This window comes from Alexandromys fortis, unplaced genomic scaffold (genome assembly GCF_014885135.2).
Source record: "Alexandromys fortis isolate MF-2015 unplaced genomic scaffold, M_Fortis_MF-2015_v1.1 scaffold_200, whole genome shotgun sequence".
NCBI lineage: Eukaryota > Metazoa > Chordata > Mammalia > Rodentia > Cricetidae > Alexandromys > Alexandromys fortis.
The window spans coordinates 1,023,114-1,045,185 of record NW_026068148.1 but is presented as its reverse complement, the minus strand read 5'-3'; the positions used below and the strand labels follow the sequence as shown (position 1 = coordinate 1,045,185).

At 41.5% G+C, this 22,072-nt stretch overlaps 1 pseudogene; it reads right to left on the bottom strand.

Annotated features, from left to right (window-relative positions):
• Positions 1 to 4,382: 4,382 nt before the first annotated feature.
• LOC126491485 (Wilms tumor protein 1-interacting protein-like) lies at positions 4,383 to 7,141 on the bottom strand (annotated as a pseudogene).
• Between the last annotated feature and the right edge of the window lie 14,931 nt (positions 7,142 to 22,072).

Genomic DNA, 22,072 nt, shown 5'->3' with positions numbered 1-22,072 from the left:
GGGGTTTTGATCCTACTTCATGTTCTGGCTTGGTGGGAGCCTAGCCAGTTTGGATGTTCACCTTCCTAGACATGGAGGGAGGGGGGAGGACCTTGGACTTTCCACAGGGCAGGGAACCATGACTGCTCTTTGGATTGGAGAGGGAGGGGGAGAGGAGTGGGGGAGGGGGAGAAGAGTGGGGGGAGGAGGAGGGAAATGGGAGGCTGGGAGGAGGCGGAAACTTTTTTTTTCTTATTCTCAATAAAAAAAAAAAGATGGATAGATGGGTGGATGGGCAGGAGTCAGTTGAAGTGGGCCAGGTCAAGGGATTCTGCTGGCTGAACCCCTGGGGACAGCTGGGAGTCCACTGACTGCTGGTTCCTTGACACATGCCAGCTTATCAGATGGCACACCAGTGAGACCATCGTCATAACAGGGTTATTAGCATCCTTTTTACAGGGGTCAGGAAAGGTGTTGCGTGCTCTGCTGGGCTTGTGTATTTGATAAAACACTTTTTCCACATTTATTTTATGTGTGTTTCTCTGTGCATGTGTGTTGGTTCACGTGTGCCACGGCATGCATGTCTGTGGAAGCCAGAAGATAGCTTGCAGGAATCGCTTCACTCCTTCCACCATGTAAGGTACAGGGACTGAGCTTGGGTTCTCAGATTGGGCAGCAAACACCCTTACCCTCTGAGCAACCTGGCAGGCTATGTCTTTGTATTCTTGACACGGTTTTAATATACCTATGGGCCCACCTGTTCCGAGTATACTTCAGTAAGTTTTCGGGTTAGCTTGTTCTTTTGTGAATTTACTGGTTTGTTATTGTTTTTAGAAAATTGTATTGGTGCTGATTCCTATATATTGATATATTGAATATGTATGTTAGTATGCTTCTACCTCTATTTATTGTATGAGAGTATGTTTATACCTCTGTTTACATTTACCATATTGCAATGTACATTTCTACCTCTGATATGATATTGTTTACATTTGGAGATCCTTGTCCTCATAATTTGCACAGTTGTTTATTCTCTTAGTCCTCAAGTTAGATAGGTATCGAGAATTATAAATCAATAGTCATATGTGTTTTTCATATTTATATTTAGGATAATCAGGTTCTTTAGATACATAGAGACTATATTTAGTATAGATAGTATAATTTTCAACCTCTCCAAAGAGCTATAGAAAATGGCCTTTAATCTAACCTAGAATTCTGTGCCAAGAAGACACAATCAGGAAATATGTTGCATTGGGGGAGAGGTTATAGCTTTTTCATGATCAGGAAAAAACTAAACAAAGCAGGTTAGATTCAAGGATCTCTTTCTGAAAATAAAAGAGCAGGATATAGGAATGATAAAATAGAATGGTAAATTAATTGAATCTACTTTTAAACTAAAAATCACAACTACTAGTCTTAAATATTTTACAATGGTATACATCTTTGTGTACTGATACAAATATAAAGTTATTTTTGTTAGAATATACTGTAAATATTTTCTGTTGTTTTAGGTAGTGTACTGCAGATCATTTTAAAATGTAAAATTCTAGCCCTTAAAGACTATTATTACAAACTGTTTAGGATAATTAAAAAAAATTAGATTACTAGTTAATCATCTATAACAATCAAACTTATAGTCATGTAGATATCTTTTCAAGAGGTAATTTTTTTGTTTGTTGTTGTTTTTCTTTTGTTTTTTTTTTTCTTCAAGACAGGATTTCTCTGTGTCACTTTGTTGCCTCTCCTGGAACTAGCTCTTATAGACCAGGCTGACCTCGAACTCACAGAGATTCTCCTGCCTCTGCCACCCGAGAGCTGAAATTAATGGTGTACGCCACCACCGCCCAGCTGTTATTGTTTTTCAAGACAGGGTTTCTCTGTGCAGCTTTGGAACCTTTCCTGAAACTTGCTCTGTAGACCAGGCTGGCCTCAAACTCACAGAGATCAGCCTGCCTCTGTTTCCCGAGTGCTGGGATTAAAAGCATGCGCTACCACCACACCGCTCAAGAGATATTTCAGATACACAGATGGTTGTCAAACACTTCAGAGGCCAGAATATGATATTCAAGATGTTTTAATAACATAATCCTTTTTATGACAGTGAAACACATCTGCTCCTGGCAGCATTATCTACTTCATAGAAGGCAATGGGCATTGAGGAAACTCCGTAAGTTTTGTGTGTGTGTGTGTGTGTGTGTGTGTGTGTGTGTGTGTGCAGGGGTAAGTTAGCCACTGGACAAGAAACTGCCCTTGCTTCAACTGCTGACAATATGCTGACCAAATTGGACAAACAGGACACAAAAGAAGATGAATGCCAAACTTTGCCAAGACAAGGTATGACAGTCCTTGAAAATTCCTGCTCCACAGAAAAGTCTGTCAGATATGCTGGGCCTTTAGACCAATGATGGATAGCCCAACTTTGCAGAGGAGCCCTGGGTGACTGTCCAGGCAGCCAGCTGTTTCTGTCATTTCTAGAGTTTTGAAAGTTGTTTGCTTTGCACTTCCTGCTTACTCAGGTTCTATTTTACCCTTCTCGGGTCTCTGATGGGAGCTGAAGACTAGTTATACTGTATTTTTTTAACCACATTTTTAAAAACTTGCAAAAGACTTGTAAAGTTTATAAAGGATGAGAGACATAAAAGCTTAAGTTGATCATCTAAGAAAATGTTTTAAGGTCTAAAAAGATTTTTAGGTTGGTAATATGTTATGATAAAAAGTGGTTTAGGTATAAAACTTTGAACTCATCAAGACAGATAATATTTTCTCTGAATACACCAAATAAAATGGACTGAACATTGTAAATGTAATTCTTATCTGATAATTGTTCTTGTTTGTTTGTTTGGAGACAAGGTTTCTTTGTAGCTTTGGTGCCTACCCTGGAACTAGCTCTTGTAGACCAGGCTGGCCTCAAACTCACAGAGATCTGCCTGCCCCTGCCTCTCGAGTGCCGGGATTAAAGGTGTGCGTAACCACTGCCTGGCCTGATAGTTGTTCTTACTATATATAGTTTTATTGTGTTAGACAGAGTAAAACTTTATTTTAGAAAAAAATGGGAAAATGTTGTGGGTAATCTTTTTGTATACTGTGAAGATGTATCTTTCCCAAGGCACTTTCTTTTTCATTATTTTTGATTTATTTTATGTGCTTTGGTGTTTTGCCTACATGTATGTCTGTTTGAAGGTATTAGATCCCCTGGAACTGGACGTACAGATAGCTGTGAGCTGTCATATGGGTACTGGGAATTGAACCCAGGTCCTCTGGAGCAGTGCTCTTAAACACTGAGCCAACTCTCCAGCCCATCAAGGTGTCTTCTTATTGGTTTAATAGAGAACTGAATGACCAACAGCTAGGCAGGAGGACAGGCAGGATTTCTGGGGAGTCAGTGGAAGATGAATCTAGGTACAGAGAGACACTAATGAGAGACAGAGCAAGCAAGATACACAGAATGGAAGAGAGGTAAAAGCTACATGGCAGAATGTAGATTAATAAAAGCAGGTTAATCTGAATTATGAGAGCTAATTGGGAAAAGCCTAAGCCAAAGGCCAAGCTTTCATTATTAAGAAGTCTGTGTCTCTATTTGCAGGCTGGTGGTCCAAGACAGTCCAACGAGAAAGCTTACTACACAGGGCTACACAGTAAGACCATATTTCAAAAAAATACACAAAGAAAGAAAGTGGGGGGAGGTGAAGCTTGGTCCCTTGTCCATGGAGGTGGTGGTTGAAGTGCCAAAGAGGCTTTGGTTCTTTGGTCAAGGTGACTCCAGAACCTTGACCTTTTTTTTTTTTTATACATGCACTATTATTATTGATGATGTTGTTGTTGTTGTTTTGGTTTTAAGACAGGGTTTCTCTTTGTAGCCCTGGATGGCCTAGCCCTCCCTCTGTAGACCAGGCTGGCTGCATGTATTATTTGCATGTGAAGTGGGTGCCATGGCATGCCTGTGGAGGTGAGGAAAACTTGCAGAATCAGCTGTCTCCTTCACCACGTGGGTCCTAAGACTCAGTAGCAGGTATCCTTGCACAGTGGGCCATCTCAAAGTTCTCTCCAAACCTTCTTTCTTGTTCTTTTACCAGTTATGAGGTGAGCAGCTCTGCCACACCACAGGCCCAAAGCAATGGCGTCAACCAACCATCATGGGATTAAACCTCTACAACCAAACTGTAATAAACCTTGTCTATCTAATTTGGTGACTTTGGTGGGGATATTTGCTAAATGAAGAGACAGCATACTCATCCTCCGCTAGAATTCTGATGAACACATCCTATCTCCTATCACCCTCCAAAGTTTAGGCTGGGTGTCGCCTCCCCCAGGAAACCTTCCATAGTTTTTCAAGGTCCTGGCAACTCCCTTCAACAGCAACACACTACTACTTCATGTGGACACTGCCAATTCTAAATTCCTGTCTATTCTACTAAATCCAACACCAACTTAGTGAAAATGGGACTATCTGAAAGAAAAATGGGCATGGGTGGGAAGAAAGGAAAAGGCTTACTGAGGGAGTCTGGAGCAGAAGCTACAGAAAAAGGATCCAGGGTGGAGGGTGACAGTGTCTGCTGGGGAGGGTGGGTGAGGCCGGAGCTCACCTCACAGTGGTAATTCTCCACGTGGTAGTCTCTGTCCATGGACACCACACGAATGGTTGTCCCACAGCCCTGGAAAAAGAGGCAGATTCACACGTGTGCTCCCTGGACCTGAAGCACTATGTCCTGTCCATTAAAGCACCTCTCTCTACAATGTGACACCCTGAGTAGACATGTCCCTCGGACAAGCACAGGATACTTCAGCACGTGCCCAAGAGGGATGTGTATGTGCCCTGGGCATCTTCCCCAACTGGAATCACACATAGGCATGTGACAGTAAGAAAGTCACATGGGCGTTGGCTCATGCAGGAACTCCCACTACCAGCCATGTTCCTCAGGAAGCTGACTTCAATAGATATTGTTCATGCAGAAAGACCCAGAGAGCTACACAGGCCAAAGCCTCCATATCTGCTCTTCTAGCCCTAGGCTACCCAACATCCACTGCAGAACTGAATGAGCCAAGTGAGCAGCCCCTCCCGTTACAAGTAATGGAGCAGAGTGCCGCAGTGGGTCACGAGAATCAGGGCCACATCTTCCCTGTAATGCACCCAGGATACACCTGCCCCACCACCTGCATGAACGTCCTCTATACTCCTCAGCCCTGCAGAATGCAGAGTATGGCCACCTTTAACCACTTCTAATATGGCCCAGGACCTGAGTCAAAGCAGGCAGGATCCAGCAAAGCCTCAGGATCACCCACCCTCTGCTTCTGGGTGAAGTGCTCCTACCTGAGCAGAGAGGATAGGGCAGGCACAGGAAGCACAATTTGGAGCAAACGACCTGGAAGGATAAAGGAAGTGGGCATGAGAAGGTGAGAAGGTAGAGGCAAGGGGACATGGGTGGAGCTACCACAACAGCTCTAAGATGGCCTGCCTCCTGTGTAGACACGCAGTGTGCAGCTTCTGCCTTCTTGGCAGTAATGGTTGACACAGTTCCTATCTGTGCCCTCCCTCCCTCCTCCTGCAGGACAACCTCAGGCTCCGTCCAGCCATATCCTATGCATTCTCTAGTCCCTGATGTCCAGACTGAAGCCATCCCTAGAGGAGACCTCTGCTCCACCCTGAGTACCAAGGACAAATGCCGGCACCAATCTCAAAAATCAGCAGCAGCAGAGACACAAGGCTCTGAGGCCTAAGCCCGGAGCCACCATAACACATAAGCACTGGCTGCCCACGTGGCACCAGGGCTTTCTCCTTGGGAGGAAAAGGCCCAATGGCAGGGAACAGTCAGGTATGGGCCCAGAAGAGAGACCAGGAATCACAAATGTCCCTGCCCTGCCCTTATGGCGTCACTGGGAACCGTCCCCAGGCCCATGAATTGGAACACATATGGAAACATATTCTGGAAACATAATAGTTATTGACACCACCTCCAAGTTCTTTCCTGATGTATCCCACCAAAATATAAGGAGTCCCATCTTTCTGCTCCTGGCACCAAAATCAGAGTTATCCCTACCCCAACTGCAGAGAAAACATGAGGGCAGAAAGAGAAAAAAGGCCAGGACCAAAGAGGCAGAGGTAGGCAGGAAAGCTGGGGAGGCCATGCTGCGGCCCACACTGCTTCTTCAGCAAGGGAGACTCACGTGTGGTAGTCTCTAACGCAGTAGATGTTGTTCTCCACGTCCACGGTGAAGGGAACGCCATCCAGACACTCATTACACACTCAGCAGAGGAAGCAACTGGGGTGGTAGGACTTGCTAAGGGCCTGCAGGATCTGGGGGAAGCACCAAGAGGTTAGCATGGGCCGGATGCACAGCACCGCCCCCCAGAGGCCGTGGCTTAGGGCCTCACCAATGGTCTGGAGCAGCAGAGGGTGGGGGACTCCAGGCACCTGGAGGTTCTCACCATCTCCATGATAAGGTGTCCACACACGCTACACTTGTCAGCAGTTTGCTGGAACCCGGAGTGCTGAGAGGGGACACAGGATCCAGGATGTCACGTGACAAGGGGGCACTCACTGTCGCTGGCCTCAGGTCTGCATGTGAGTCTGAAGGAGGGTCCGCCCCTGCTCCTACCCAGCTGGGCCAGCAACACAGTGCAGACTCACCAGGAAGTCCTCCTTACAGTACACTTTCTCACCCACGTTCTAGAAGGCCTTCCCCGCGGAGTCGGCTCCCTGGAGGGGAAGGGGTAGAGGGGGTAATGGAAGCTGACACCAGGAATGGAGCCTGGCTTGAGTATCAGTACTCACCGCCCACCAATGAGAAAATGAACAAGGGACATCTCCAAACACCCCTTCATTTGTTTGCATGTACACCTTTATGTCAGAAGAGGGCGCCAGATCTCATCACAGATAGTTGTGAGCCTCCAAGTGTGCAGGGGCCAGATGCTGACCAAGAGCATGGAAGTGTCCCCTGCATGTGTCCCAGTTCAGCACCTGGCAGGAGGTCTGTCTCCCACTCGCCCCTACTCCCAGCCCACTACCAGCAGCCACATCTGCTAAACCACGACACCCATCATGCCTTCTCACATTGAACCAAGCACCTTTTCGCAAAGACAGACCAACCCTTTAGCCCACACATACCCCTGAAGTTGACCCACACTGGGTTACAACCTTCCCATAACCTCACTATCTTCCTCCATCCCGGAATGCACCCACCCGACCTGCTAAGAGACAGCTTCTACTCCCCCAAGATCTACTTCAAAGCTGCCTAGAATTGCTATTTTTGCTGGCCTGAGGCTAGAAATCTGCCAGGCCTGTCTCATGCTTGCTAACCCTGCACACCCTCACTTCCTCTACTCTGATTCGCCCTAAGTATTGAGGCAAGGAAAGCCCTCAGAGGTTGTTGGGCTGATGCATGTTATTCCTTTGCCTGGGTTGTTGTGAATCTTACTTCCTTTCTTTGGTATTTGGTGGTATAAAATCCATTTTCTGTTGTCCTTTCTGAAACAAGGTCTTGTTATGTAGTGTTGACTGGTCTGAAACTGTACGCAGACCAGGCTGGCTCTGAACTTCAAACTCTCTACTATCCCTGCTTCTCAAGTGCTGGGATTACAGGCCCGTACCAAGCCGGCTAAAGTCTGGACTTTTCCTTTGTGTATCCAGCAGTGAGGCTGGTTTGTGGCTCTGTTTTGCCTTGCTGGGGAACAAACCCAACACCTTGAGTACTCTAGACGTGCGCTCTACCACGGAGCTAAACTCCTAGCTCAGCATTCCTTTAGGAAATATCCAGAATATACAACAAAGCCCAGAGCAGTCTGGCATACCTGGCTTAGCCTCACATGGTCCTACCTGCAGCCACCACAAGCACTGAAGCCTGTGACCCTAGGGCATCCCATCTCTCTCTCCCTAACCATAGCTCACACAATTGAAGGGGAGGGAGACTTCCCTTCTGCTCCTCATCAAGCATTAGTAGGATGAGCAGGAGCGATACTATGGATGAAGAAGAATGACCAGCAAAAGAGCTGAAGGATGGAGTTAGCAATTAAAAGCACTTACTGCTCTCGCAGAAGCCTCAAATTCCATTCCCAGCATCCATATCTGCTCACAATCAACTGTGACTCCAGTTTCTAAGGATCTGACACTTTTTTTCTAGCCTCCCAGGGTACCCTCACATACACATAACTAAATCTTTGCTCATCCATGTCTCCAATCCAAAGGCAGTGGCTGAAAGAGCTCTGTGAGTTCCAAACCAGCCAGAGCTATACACAGTAAGATCTTGTCTCCTAAGTAAATCTTTTTTTAAAAAAAAAATGTGTCCAGAAAATAGTTTAGTTTTCCAATCAACCTGATTCTTGAAGATTTACCTAGTCTGTGTAGAATAAATACCATGGAATCACACTGTAACCAGTGAACCCTTATTAATCATGAGAGAAATATTCTTGGCCACCATTCCTATAAATGAAACCATAATGTTTTTGCTTCTGATGGCAAGGTCACTGGTCACAGCTCCATTAATGTTGCTTCTATTCATCCTGAAAAAATAGTTTTCTATGAAACTCTCTGAAAATAGCCACCCTTTGCCTTAATTCCTTCATGATTTTATGTGGGAATGTTCAAGAAACAGAGGTTGGGAAAAAGGCACTGTGGAGGAATTTAGAGGGATGGATGAGCTCTGAGTGCAATTGCACACCCCTGGAATCACATTTCAGAATCCCTGTCTCAGATCCCTTTTCAATATGAGAAGGATTTTCATAGTCGCAGCTATGTTGGGAACACTGGAAGCCCCCTGGTATACAGCACACCTAGGAGAAGAAGGCATTACGTTCATGTGTCATTCCCACTGTTAGTGGTCCTCACCGCACTGTTTTCCAGACTATAAAAGTGATGAGTTGTCAACATTCTTACATGCAACTGTACCTTCTCTGGAATCAGCTCTCTTACTTCTAAGGGTAATGTTATACATTCCTGTTAGTGTTCGGGATCCTTGGGATGAGGGCTAGATTTTCCACAAACAATTGTATTGGGAATATGGGAGCATGAACAGACATGATTAATCATGGGCGATATGTCAGTAGTTTGGATGGGAGGCGGTGACATGTTTGTCTTCTGTGTAAGAGAAGCAATGTAAATGCAGTATCCTAACACAGACTGCATTCATTGTGTCAGAACATCTATAGCTCAGGGGATTTGACATATCTGAGTTTATAGCATGCCGCAGAGATGCTCTGAAGTCATTGGATACCATATCTTCTTCTCTGTGCCTTAGAGGGTTGTCTACCCATGCTTTTGGTAGAATGCAATCCTTTAGGTGCTATACTGATGTCAAAAGTTTTTGTTGTTGACCATGTGCCACCTACCCTCAACTTCCATATTAACATTCAGTGGCTGTCCATGTGAACTAGGTCAAATATTGGTGTCATTTATAGTGGCCTACTTCTACCCACTAGTCCGCATCTCCTAAAGACTCTACGTCCCTCAGAAAAGGGCAAAACCTGGCAATAAGCACTCAAATCGTGAGTCTGTTGAATGTTCTGCATGTAAACCGTAGCATTCTTCTTCTGAATCCCAGCATCTCATGGGCATCACACCATTCAAAATATATATTCATGTAGCTTAAGGCGTCCTCAAAGGCTTAATGGTTCCCAAAGTATTCTAAAGTTTCCAAATTCAAAGTTTCTTCTAAGATTCAAGCAACACTCTTGGACATAAGCCCCTATAAAATAAGAAAGTTACATCTTTCAAATATATAATAATACAGAGTGGTCACTCACATTCAAAAACTTTCGAACACAGACAGTTAGGATATATTGGACCAATGTAAAGAAACTTTGAAGGGTCAATACCAAATACCACATTTATTATTCTGTTTCATGGAGCCTGTTTTTTTTTTTTTTTTTTTTTTTTTTTTTTTTTTTTTTTTTTTTTTTTTTTTTTTTTTTTTTTGTAGCTGAGCTCCCCCATCACCACTGAAACACTGAGAGACTCAGAACAAGAACTCTGGAGTCAATGGAGTCAATGTCTTGGCCCTGGCTCTACCTAGCTATGTGACCTCAGACAAGTTCTGAGGCCTCACTGAGGCCTATCATCCTGGGTTGTAAGATGATGATAATTAGTGTTGCCTCTCAGAGGCTTTCAGTCGGGTTATACGAGAGGTACTGGGCCTACATCACGGAGGATAATTAGCTCCCTGTAGCAGAAGGGATAATATGGGAAGTTACAGCTGAATAGGCACGATCCCCCAGCTCAGGGAGGCCAGGGCCAAGCTCTTTAAATATTTACTTTGCTTTTACAGGCTGGGATGGCAATGTGGGGAGGAACGGAGCATACGAGTATTCAGAAGAAACCCCAGTGGCAGCACGCAGCTTATCAGGGCACAGTTCTCCAAGGATTATCAGGCCAGAGTTACAGGATTCTGGTTTTCTTGGCATGTAACAATGCACAAGACCTCTGTGTCTCAGTTTCCCTGCCTGTGAAATGGGGAAAAACTAGAACTTTGATCATGGGGTCCTAAAAAGGACCCAGGACAGAGCAAAGATCACAGGATGGTTTTGTAAGATGGCAAGTGGCTAAGTCAAAGCCAGTCTTTTTGCCCCTGGGAGCCCCTGTAGGGTATTGTGGAGCGCCACAGAGGACAGTTAGATGCTAAAGAGGGGAAATGTGGGGGTTAGAGACAAAGGCCATGTACAGGTGCTCTGCCTGCCATAGGGGGCATTCTATTATGTCCCGTGATGACCCAGGAGAAGTGATGGCTAGAAGACAGAAGGGGGGCAGCTAATGTTAGCCGGGGTTCAGCCCGTCCTGGGGAGGAACTGCATGAGGTCTTCCACAGGCTCTCTGACTCCTGAGTCCTACATTGTCCACTTGGGCCCTTCGCCCTGTCACTGCTAGGACCCACTCATAGTTGCCCTCCCCTCCTCTTCCCCCTCCCCACCCCACTTCACCCTTGCTGTATACACAGCCTCTGCTTCTCCCCCCACGTGATTGTCCCACAGAGTAGCCTCCTGTCCTCCTGTAGCCTAGGATCCTGGTCCTTCCAGAAAGCCCTTCCTGCAGCATCTATTCCCCATCCCCAGAAGTGCTGCTAATGTCATTCAGTCCTACATGGAAAGGGAAGCTGCCACATATAGTCTACATGTCCTGTGATTCATCGTCTCAAAGGCCAGCCCAGGTTCAGTCTGGGGCTAGAGTCCACTCCAAGGCAGAGTCAACCAGCCTTGGGTATTTCCTGAGCAAGTACCAGGATAGCATTAGTCAAAGTAATGGCTGGTGATTCCATAAATGCCATAGGGAAGGAAAAACAAAATGATGGCCATATTGATTAGGGGCAGGAGCCTCCTGAAAGCAGCTGCTCCAGCCATCTGCCTCTGGGACCAGCGCTTGCCACATATTCAATACATTTTGAGGTCTTGAGCCTGCCCGTGGGCAACAAGTCTCAGGCATATACCAAGTTCCTCAAGCATGACTGGCCTCCCAGCAAGCCAAGAACACCAAAGAAAAGATGATACTCCACTGGATGTACCCTGTGTCCATTTCCAAGGAATTCAGGTTATCCTCGGAGGAGGTAACAGCAGAAAGCAAAGCAAACAGGATCTCTGTCTGTACTCAACTCGGGGGCTCAACAGCTTTGGGGCTTTGCCTGCTCCAAAATGTATTCTCTTTGTGAAGAGGGATGTCTGCCTCCCTGGACTACAGCCTTGTGCCAGGCATGTGGTATGTGCTTATATGTTTAACAACCGATGTCCTCTACCCCTATTGTCCAGAACCTCACTATCTTGCAGCAACTGTGAATATGAGACATACAGGCATGTGTCTGACTTTTTGACACTGAGACATACTATTGTCATCCACACACACACATACACAGACACACACACAATTGCACACAAAAAAAGATCCTCAAAATGCTTCAAGTAAGTTTATGGCTTTTTCTGTACCATATTCATAGTGATCCCAACCAGACCATACTGGTCTAGACCGATCCAGACCAGTCCCGACCGGTCCAGACTGGTCTCGACTGGTCAAACTAGGTAGCTGCCTTGAAATCCAGGGTTACAGTATTTTATGCAGCAGCAACCAGCCTCACACATTCATCAACATCCTTGGTAGATTCGATAAGACAATTACAAATTCTTAAACAGAGGAATCAGATAAAAGAGAGTTTTCCCCACATTTAAAAGGTTTCAATCACAATTGATGGAGAAAACAAGATATTTCATGAAAAAAAAAAACAGATTTAAACAATATATATCCACATACCCAGCCTTACAGAAAGTACTATAAGGAAAACCTCAACCCAAGGAATCCAACAACACCCACAATAACACAGACATCTGATAACTTTACACCATCACAACCCAAAGAAGGGAAACACACAAACACTAGCACCAAAAATAACTGGAGTTAACAACCACTGTTCATTAATATCACTTAATATCAATGAAATCAATTCACCTAAAAAAATACACAAGTTAAGAAAATGGATACGAACACAGGATCCAGCATTGTGCTGTTCACAAGAAACACACCTCAACCTCAAAGACTGACACTACCTCAGAGTAAAGGGTTGGGAAAAGGTTTTCCAAAAAAATGGACCAAAGAAACAAGTGGGTGTAGCTATCCTAATACCTAACAAAGTTGATTTCAAACTAAAATCAATCAGAAGAAATGGAGAAGGACACTTTATACTCATAACAGGAACAATTCATTAAGAAAAAGTCTCAATCCTGACTATCTATACCCCTAATAAAAGAGCTCCCACATATGTAAAAGAAACATTACTAAAAGTTAAATTACACATCAAACCACACACACTAATAGTAGAAGATTTCAACACTCCTCTCTCACCAATGGACAGGTTAATGAGACAGAAACTTAACAGACAAAAAAGTGAACTAACATATATAATGAATCAAATGGACTTAGCAGACATCTATAGAACATTCCACCCAAACACAAAAGAATATACCTTCTTCTCAACACCTCATGCAACCTTCTCTAAAATTGATCACCTATTTGGTAACAAAGCAAGTCTCCACAGACACAAAAATTTAGAGTAACCACCTGTACCTTATTGTATCACCATGAAGGAAAATTAGAATTTAACAACAATACTACCCCCAGAAAGCCTACAAACTCATGGAAACAAAACAGTCAACTACTGAACCACCCCAGGTCAAAAAAGAAATAAAGAAATCAAAGTCTTCCTTGAATTCAACAAAAATGAAGGCACAACATATCCAAACCTATTGGACACTATGAAAGCAGTACTAAGAGGAAAGTTCATAGAACTAAGTGCCCACAGAAAGAAAACGGAGAAAGCTCACATAGCAACTTAACAGCACACATGAAAGCTCTAGAACAAACAGAAGCAGATTCACTCAGGAGAAGTAGAAGACAGGAAATAATCAAATTGAGGGCTGAAATCAACAAAATAGAAATAAAGAAAACAATACAAAGAATCAATGAAACAAAGAGCTGGTTCTTTGAGAAAATCAACAAGATTGACAAACCCTTATCCAAACTAATGAAAAGAAGGAGCGAAAACTTCTAAATTAGCGAAATCAGAAATGAAACGAGTAACATAACAATGGACACTGAAGAATTTCAGAGAATCATTAGGTCTTACTACAAAAACCTGTTCTCCACAAAATTGTAAAATGTAAAAAAAATAGACAATTTTTTAGATAGATACCATATACCAAAATTATATCAAGACCAAGTGAGCAAATTCAATAGATCTATAAGATACAAGGAAATAGAAGCTTGTAACATGAATGGGCCTGCCATTCTGTAACATGAGGGCTGGCTTGTTGGGGTTAATGTCCCACCCGGTACCCCACAGCCGGCAAGCCCCAAAGAAAATCACACAGAGATCTCCATAAGTTATAAAACTGATTGGCCCATTAGCTCAGGCTACTTATTAGCTCTTGTAGCTTATATTAACCCATTATTCTGATCTATGTTAGCTATGTGGCTCAGTACCTTTCACAGAAGGGCAGATCACATGCTGCTTCTTCTGAGTCTGGACAGGAGTGGAGGAATGGGCTTCCTCCTTTCTAGCATTCTCCTGTTCTCATCGCTCTACCTCTACTTCTTGTCTGGTTGACCCACCTATACTTCCTGCCTGGCCAATCAGTGTTTTATTAAAATACATGATTGACAGAATACAGACAATTTTCCCGCACCAGAAGCTGTCATCAAAAATCTCCCAACCAAAAAAAAAAATTTAAAAAAGGCCCAGGGATGGCAGGTTTTAGTGAAGAACTTCCAAAAAGAGCTAATACCTATACACCTCAAAGTGTTCCACTTAATAGAAACAGAAGGGACATTGCCAAAACTTTTTATGAGGCTACAGTTACCCTGATACCAAAACCACACAAAGACTCAACCAAGAAAGAGAATTATAGACCAATCTCACTCATGAACATCAATGCAAAAATGATCAATAAATTACTGGCAGAACAAATCTAAGAACATATCAAAAAAACATCCATCATGATGAAGTGGGCTGCATTCCAGAGATGCAGAGATGGTTCAACATATGAAAATCTATCAATGTAACCCATCATATAAATAAACTGACAGAAAAAAAAACATATGATCATTTCATTAGATGCTTAAAGAGCATTTGACCAAGTTCAACACCTCTTTATGATAAAGGTTTTGGAGAGATTAGGGACACAAGGATCACGTCTAAATATAATTAAAGCAATATACAGCAAGCCAACAGCTAACATCAAATTAAATAGAGAGAAACTCAAAGCCATTCCACTAAAATCAGGAATAAGACAAGGCTGTCCACTTGCTCCATATCTCTTCAACATAAATCTTGAAGTTTTAGCAATAGCAATAAGACAACAAAAGGAGATCAAGGGGATTCAAATTGGAAAGAAGAAGTCAAACTTTTACTATTTGTAGATGATATGATAGTATACATAAGTGACCCCAAAAACTCTACTGGAGAACTCCTACAGCTGATAAATACTTTCAGTGATGTGGCAGGATACAAGGTCAACTCAAAAAAATCAGTAGCCCTCCTATAAACAAAAGATAAAGAAGCTGAGAGGGAAATCAGGGAAGCATCACCTTTCACGATAGCCACAAAACACATAAAATATCTTGGGGTAACACTAACCAAGGAAGTGAAAGACCTACTGGATGAGAACTTTAAGTCTTATAATAAATAAATATAAGAAGAAATTATAAAATGGAAAAATCCCATGTTCTTGGATAGGAATGATCAACACATAAAAATGACAATCCTACCAAAAGCAATCTATAGATTCATTGCAATCACCATCAAAATCCCAACACAATTCTTCACAGACCTTGAAAGAACAATAATCAATTCATATGGAAAAACAAAAAACCCAGGATAGCCAAAGCAATCATATACAATAAAGGAACTTCTAGAGGCATTACCATTCCTGACATCAAGCTCTATTACAGAGCTACAATAATGAAAACAGCTTGGTATTGGCAAAAAAAACAGACATGTTGACCAATGGATTTGAATTGAAGATCCGCATCTTAATCCACATACTTATGAACACCTGATTTTTGACAAAGAGGCTAAAATTATACAATGAAAAAAGAAGGAATCTTCAACAAATGGTGTTGGCATAACTGGATGTCAAAATGTAGAGGCATAAAAATAGATCCATATCTATCCCCATGCACAAAACTCAAGTGGCTTAAAGACCTCAATATAAATCTGACCACACTGAACCCGATAGAAGAGAAAGTGGGACATAGCGTTCAATGAATGGGCACAGGAGATCACTTCCTAAATATAACCCAGTAGCATAGACACTAACAGCAATGATAAATAAATGGAACCTAAAGCAAAGGACACAGTCAATAAGACAAAAAAAAGCAGCGTACTGAATAGGAAAAGATCTTCACCAACCCAGGTCTTATCTCCAAAATATATAAAGAACTCAAGAAATTAGGTATTAATTTCTAAATTAATTAGAATTCTAAATTTCTAAATAGCCCAATTAAAAATGGAGTACTTAACTAAACAGAGAATTCTCAACAGAAGAAACTCAAACGGCCAAAAGATACTTAAGGAAATGTTCAATGTCCTTAGCTTCAGGGAAATGCAAATCAAAATAATTTTGATCTACCTGTCAAAACGGCTAAGATCAAAACACTAATGATAGTTTATGCTGGAGAGGTTGTGGAGTAAGGGGAACCCTCATCCATTGCTGGTAGGAATGCAAACTTGTAAAACCACTTGGAAATCAGTGTGGCAGTTTCTCAGAAAATTGGGAATCAACCTATCTCAGGATACTACTCTTGGGCATACACCCCAAAAATGCTCAATCATACTACAAAAGCATTTGTTCAACTATGTTTGTCGCAGCATTATTTGTAATAGCCAGAACCTAGAAACAACTTAGATGCCTCTCAACAAAAGAATGGATAAAGAAAGTGTAGGACATTGACACATTAGAGTACTACTCAGCAGTATAAAGCACTGACATCTTGAATTTTGCATGAAAATGGATGAATCCGAAAACACTATCCTGAGTGAGGTAACTGAGACCCAAAAAATGAATATGGTATGGACTCACTCATTAGTGGATGTTGTGGAGCAGCGGGCTGCATTCCTGGCACCCGGCTGCCCGCACTGCTAGCTTTACCCAAAATAACAACACACAAATTGTATTTTTTTAAATACTGCTTGGCCCATTAGTTTTAGCCTCTTACTGGCTAACTCTCACATCTTGCTTTAACTCATTTCTAATAATGTGTGTAGCACCACGAGGTGGCTTACCAGGGGAGATCTTAACCTGCATCTGTGTTGGGTGGGAGAATCATGGTGACTGCCTGACTCAGCTTCTTTCTCCCAGCATTCTGTTCTGTTTTCTCTGCCTACCTATGTTTCTGTCCTATCAAAGGCCAAGCAGTTTTCTTTATTAATTAACCAATGAAAAAACAGATAGAAAGATGACCCTCCTCCATCAAGTGGATACTAGCTATAAACCAAGAACATTGAGCCTATAGTTCATCATCCTAGAGAAGCTAAGTAGTAAAGTGAACCCAAAGAAAAACATATATTTTGTATTTTCCTGATGATTAAGGATGTTGAACAATTCTTTAACTGCATTTCAACCACTTGACATTCTTCTGTTGAGAATTCTTTGTTTAAATCTCTACCACATTTTTAATTGGATTATTTGAATTTTTGATGTCTAGTTTATTGAGTTCTTTTATACATTCTGGAGATCAACCTTCTGTCAGATGTGGGAATGATGAAGATCTTTTCCCATTCTGTAGGCTGCCGTTTTGTCTTATTGACAGTGTCCTTTGCCTTACAGAAGGTTTTCAGTTTATTGAGGTCCCATTTATTAATTGTCAATCTCAGTGTCTGTGCTACTGGTGTTCTGTTCAGGAAGTTCTCTCCTGTGTCAATGCATTCAAGGCTACTTTCCTCTTTCTCTTCTACCGGGTTCAGTATAACTGGATTTATGTGGAATTTTAAACAGGGTAATAGATATGAATCTATATGCATTCTTCTATGTGTCAACATCCAATTATGTCTGCACCATTTGTTGAAGATTCTTGCTTTTTTTCCAATACATAATTTTAGCTTTTTTCCCAAAAATCAGGTGTTCATAGGTGTGTGGATTTCTGTCAGGGTCTTCGATTCCATTCCCTTGATACACCTGTCTGTTTTTATGCCAATACTAAGCTGGTTTTATTATTATAGCTCTATAGTAGAGGTTAAAGTCAGAAAAGGTGATGCCTCTGGAAGTTCCTTTATCATACAGAATTGTTTTAATTATCCTGCGATTTTGTTGTTTTTCCATATGAAGATGAGTATTGTTCTTTCAAGGTCTGTGAAGCATTCTATTGGTATTTTGATGGTGATTGCATTGAATTTGTAAATTGCTTTTGGTAAGATTTTCATTTTTACTATGTTAATCCTACCGACCCATGAGCGTGGAAGATCTTGCCATTTTGTCATCTCCTTCCCAATTTCCTTCTTCAAAGACTTGAAAATCTTGTTATATAGGTCTTTCACTTGTTTGATTAGAGTTACCCCAAGATAGTTTATATCATTTGTGACTATTGCAAAAAGTGTTGTTTTCCTGTTTTCTTTCTCAGCCCATTTATCATTTTTATAGGAGGGTTGTTGAGTATTCTTCTAATTAATCATGTATCAGTCATATCATTGAATGTATTTATCAGCTGTAAAAGTTCCCTAGAAGAATTTTTGGGGTCACTTATGTATAATATCATATCATCTGCAAATAGCAAATGTTTGACTTCTTCCCTTTCAAATTGTATCTCCTTGATTTCCTCTTGTTGTCTTGTTGCTCTAGTTAGAATTTCAAGTACTGTATTTAATAGATATGGAGAGAATGGACAGCCTTGTCTTGTTCCTGATTTTAGTGGAATCACTCTGAGTTTCCATGTTAACTATCTGTTTCCTATATATTGTTTCTATTATATTTAGAGATATTTGCTTTATCTCTGATCACTCCAATACTTTTATCATGAAGGGGTGTTGGATTTTATCAAAGGTCTTTTCTACATCTAATGAGATGATCATGTGTTCTTTTTTTCTTTCAGTTTGTTTATGTGGTGGATTACATTGTCATATTTTCACATGTTGAACCATCCCTGCATCTCTGGGATGAAGCTTACTTGATCATGGGGCAAGATATTTCTATGTGTTCTTGGATTCAGTTTGGTAGTATTTTATTGAACATTTTTACATCAACGTTTTTGAAGGAGATTGGACTGCAATTCTGTTTCTTTGTTGCATCTTTGTGTAGGTTGAGTATCAGAGTAACTGGAAAGAATTTAAAAAAGAATTTTGCAATGTTTCTTCTCTTTCTGTTGTGTGGGACAATTTGAGGAGTATTAGTATTAGCTCTTCTTTGAAATTCTGATAGAATGCTGTGGCGAAACCATCTGTCTATTGATTTTTTTTTTGGTTGGGAGACTTTTAATGACTGCTTCTATTTTCTTAGGGGTTATAGGTTATGTAAATTATCTGGTGTTGATTTGATATTGGTATGTGGTACCTATCAAGAAAATTGTCCATTTGTTTTAGATTTTCTAATTTTGTAGAGCATAGGTTTTTAAAGTATAATCTACTGATTCTCTGGTTTTCCTCAGTGTCTGTTGTTATGTCCCCATTTCATTTATGACTTTGTTGATTTGGATATTCACTGTTGAATAGAGAGAGGCCCTGCTTTCGGTCCCGGGCCCCACCACTAGCTTACACCCAAAATAATCACACAGAAATTGTATTAATTAAATCACTGCCTAACTCGTTAGCTTTAACTTCTTATTAGCTAATTCTTACATCTTAATTTAACCCATTTTCATCAATCTGTGTATTGCCACATAACTGTGGCTTACCAGCAAGATTCTAACCAGCGTCCATCCCAGGCAGGAGATCCATGGCTTTCTGCCACTCTGCCCTTCTTCCCAGCATTCAGTTCTGTCTACTCTGCCTGCCTAAGTGCTACCCTATCAAAAGGCCAAGGCAGTTTCTTTATTCAACCAATGAAAGCAACACATAGACAGAAGAGCCACCTACACCAATTCACTCTCTGCCTCTTAGTTTGGATAAAAGCTTGTCTATCTTGTTGATTTTGTCAAAGAACCAACTCTTTGTTTCATTGATTCTTTGTATTTTTTCTTTGTTTCCATTATATTGATCATACTTTTTGGAAAGATGTAGAGATGGCTGAAGAGATGACTTACCCATTAAAGGATAAGCTCACAACCAAAATATAATTATTTTTTATTCTCATTTTTTACTATACAGTTGTTATACCTCTTTTAGTAACTAATTGATTGATGTGTGTGTGTGTGTGTGTGGTGATTATATGATGCAAGGAAGGCACATATTCCCCAGCATGCATGTGTATGTAAAGGACCAATTTTTAGAGTTGATTTTCTCCTACCCTTTCATGGTTTCCAGGAATCAGATTTGTGTTGACAGGCCTTCCTTGCACATCTTTTGTCAGTTTTATCTCTACTTATCCCTAAGTACCTTTAGGTGGTTTCGAACCCTAAGTTATGTTATAAGTGACACTGATTTGTAAAGGTAAATTTGTGTCTGCTCATTGCTAATATATAAAAGTATAACTGAAATTTGTGCTTTGATTTTATAACCCACAAACTTAATAAAGTCACATATTAGGTCTAGTAGCTTCTTAATAGATTCCTTCAGATATTCATATTATTATACACTATCATTCCACTTACTGCTTTCAAGTGTGGGCTCTTTCTTCTCTTGCTGAATTCCACTGGATGGAGCATTTCATATAATGCTAAATGGAAGTGGTTAAGTCTGGACATGCCATTTACTCCAGATAATAAAGGCTGTTTTTGTCCATGTTGTACAGTTAACAATAGAAAAATACAGTCTTGACAATCTAATAACAGCAAAGAGAAATATATTGCCCACATAGATCTGGAGACTGGAAATTGGAATTTCAAGAGATTGATGTTTGACAGGGGCCTTCTCACTAAATTATCTTGTAGTGAAAGGTTTTTTTATTTATTAGATTTAAAAAAAAAATACCAACCCAAATTCCTACACGGTCCCCTCATCCCATTCCCTCCACACACCCTCCCACCCCACCCCCATCTAATCCTCAAAGAGGGTAAGGCACATTGCCTTGTGGAAGATCCAAGGCCCTTCCTACTATATCTAGGCTGAGCAAGGTATCCATCCAAAGCGAATAGGATCCCAAAAAAGACAAATATAAGCAGTAGAGATAAATCCTGGTGCTACTGACAGTGGCCCCTCGGTCTGCCCCAGCCATACAACTGTCAACCACACTCAAAGGGCCTAGTTTGGTCCTATGCTTGTTCCTTCCCAGTCTGGCTGGAGTTGACCAGCTCCCATTAGCTCAGGCAGTCTGTTTCAGTGGGTGAACTCATCATGGTCTTGACCTTTTTGCTCATATTCTCATTCTTCCCACTCTTCAGCTGGACCTTGGGAGCTCAGTCCAGTGCTACAATGTGGGTCTCTGCCTCTGTTTCCATCTGTTGTTGGATGAGGGTTCTATGGTGATATTTAAGATAATCATCAGTCTGACTACAGGGCAAGGCAAGTTCGAGCACCCTCTCTTCTATTGCTTAGGGTCTTAGCTGGGGTCATCCTATTAGATTCCTGGGAATTTTTCTAAAAGCCAGGTTTCTTGCTAACACCATAATGGCTCCCTCAATCAAAATATCTCTTTCCTTGCTCATATCTCTCCTTCCTCCATCTCGACTATCCAATTCCCTCAAGTTTTTCTCAGCCCTCCCCTTCTCCCCTCCTCTTCCCCTTCTGCCCTTCCTTCTACCCCTCGCCCCCATGCTCCCAATTTTGTAAGGCGATCTTGTCTGTTTCCAATTTCTAGGTGGGTCTACATATGTTTTTCTTTGGGTTCACCTTATTACTTAGCTTCTCCAGGATCATGAACTATAGTGAAAGAACTGTAGTGAATGTTTAATGGTAATAAGAGCATAAAAAAATCTAATTTGCCTCCTTAATTTCTTTTACTTCCCTTAATGTTTCTCAAGTTGGTGTCATTATGACTTAGAAAATTTGCCCTTACCTCTAAATAATTTTGCCTTTGGGATTAAGTTATCAACACATGATTTTGGAGAGTACATTCAAACTATAATAGAGGAAAAATAATCACCATTAAATATGATGCTATCTATACATTTTTCATAGCTAACCTTTATCTATTAAAAAATAGACTCCACAACTATGTTTATAGCAGCATTGTTTGTCATAGCCATAACCTTGAAACAACCTAAATGTCCCTTGACCGAAGAATGGATAAGGAAAATGTGGTACATTTACACAATGAAGTACTACACAGCAGAAAAAATAATGACATCTTGAATTTTGCAGGAAAATGGATGGAGCTAGAAAACATTATTTTGAGTGAGGTAACCCAGACACAGAAAGACAATTACCTCATGTACTCACTCATAGGTGGGTTTTTAAACATAAGGCAAAGAAAACCAGCCTACAACCCACAATCCCAGAGAACTTAGACAACAATGTGGACACTAAGAGAGACTTACATAGATCTAATCTAAATGGGAAGTAGAGAAAGACAAGATCTCCTGAGTAAATTGGGAGCATGGGGACCTTG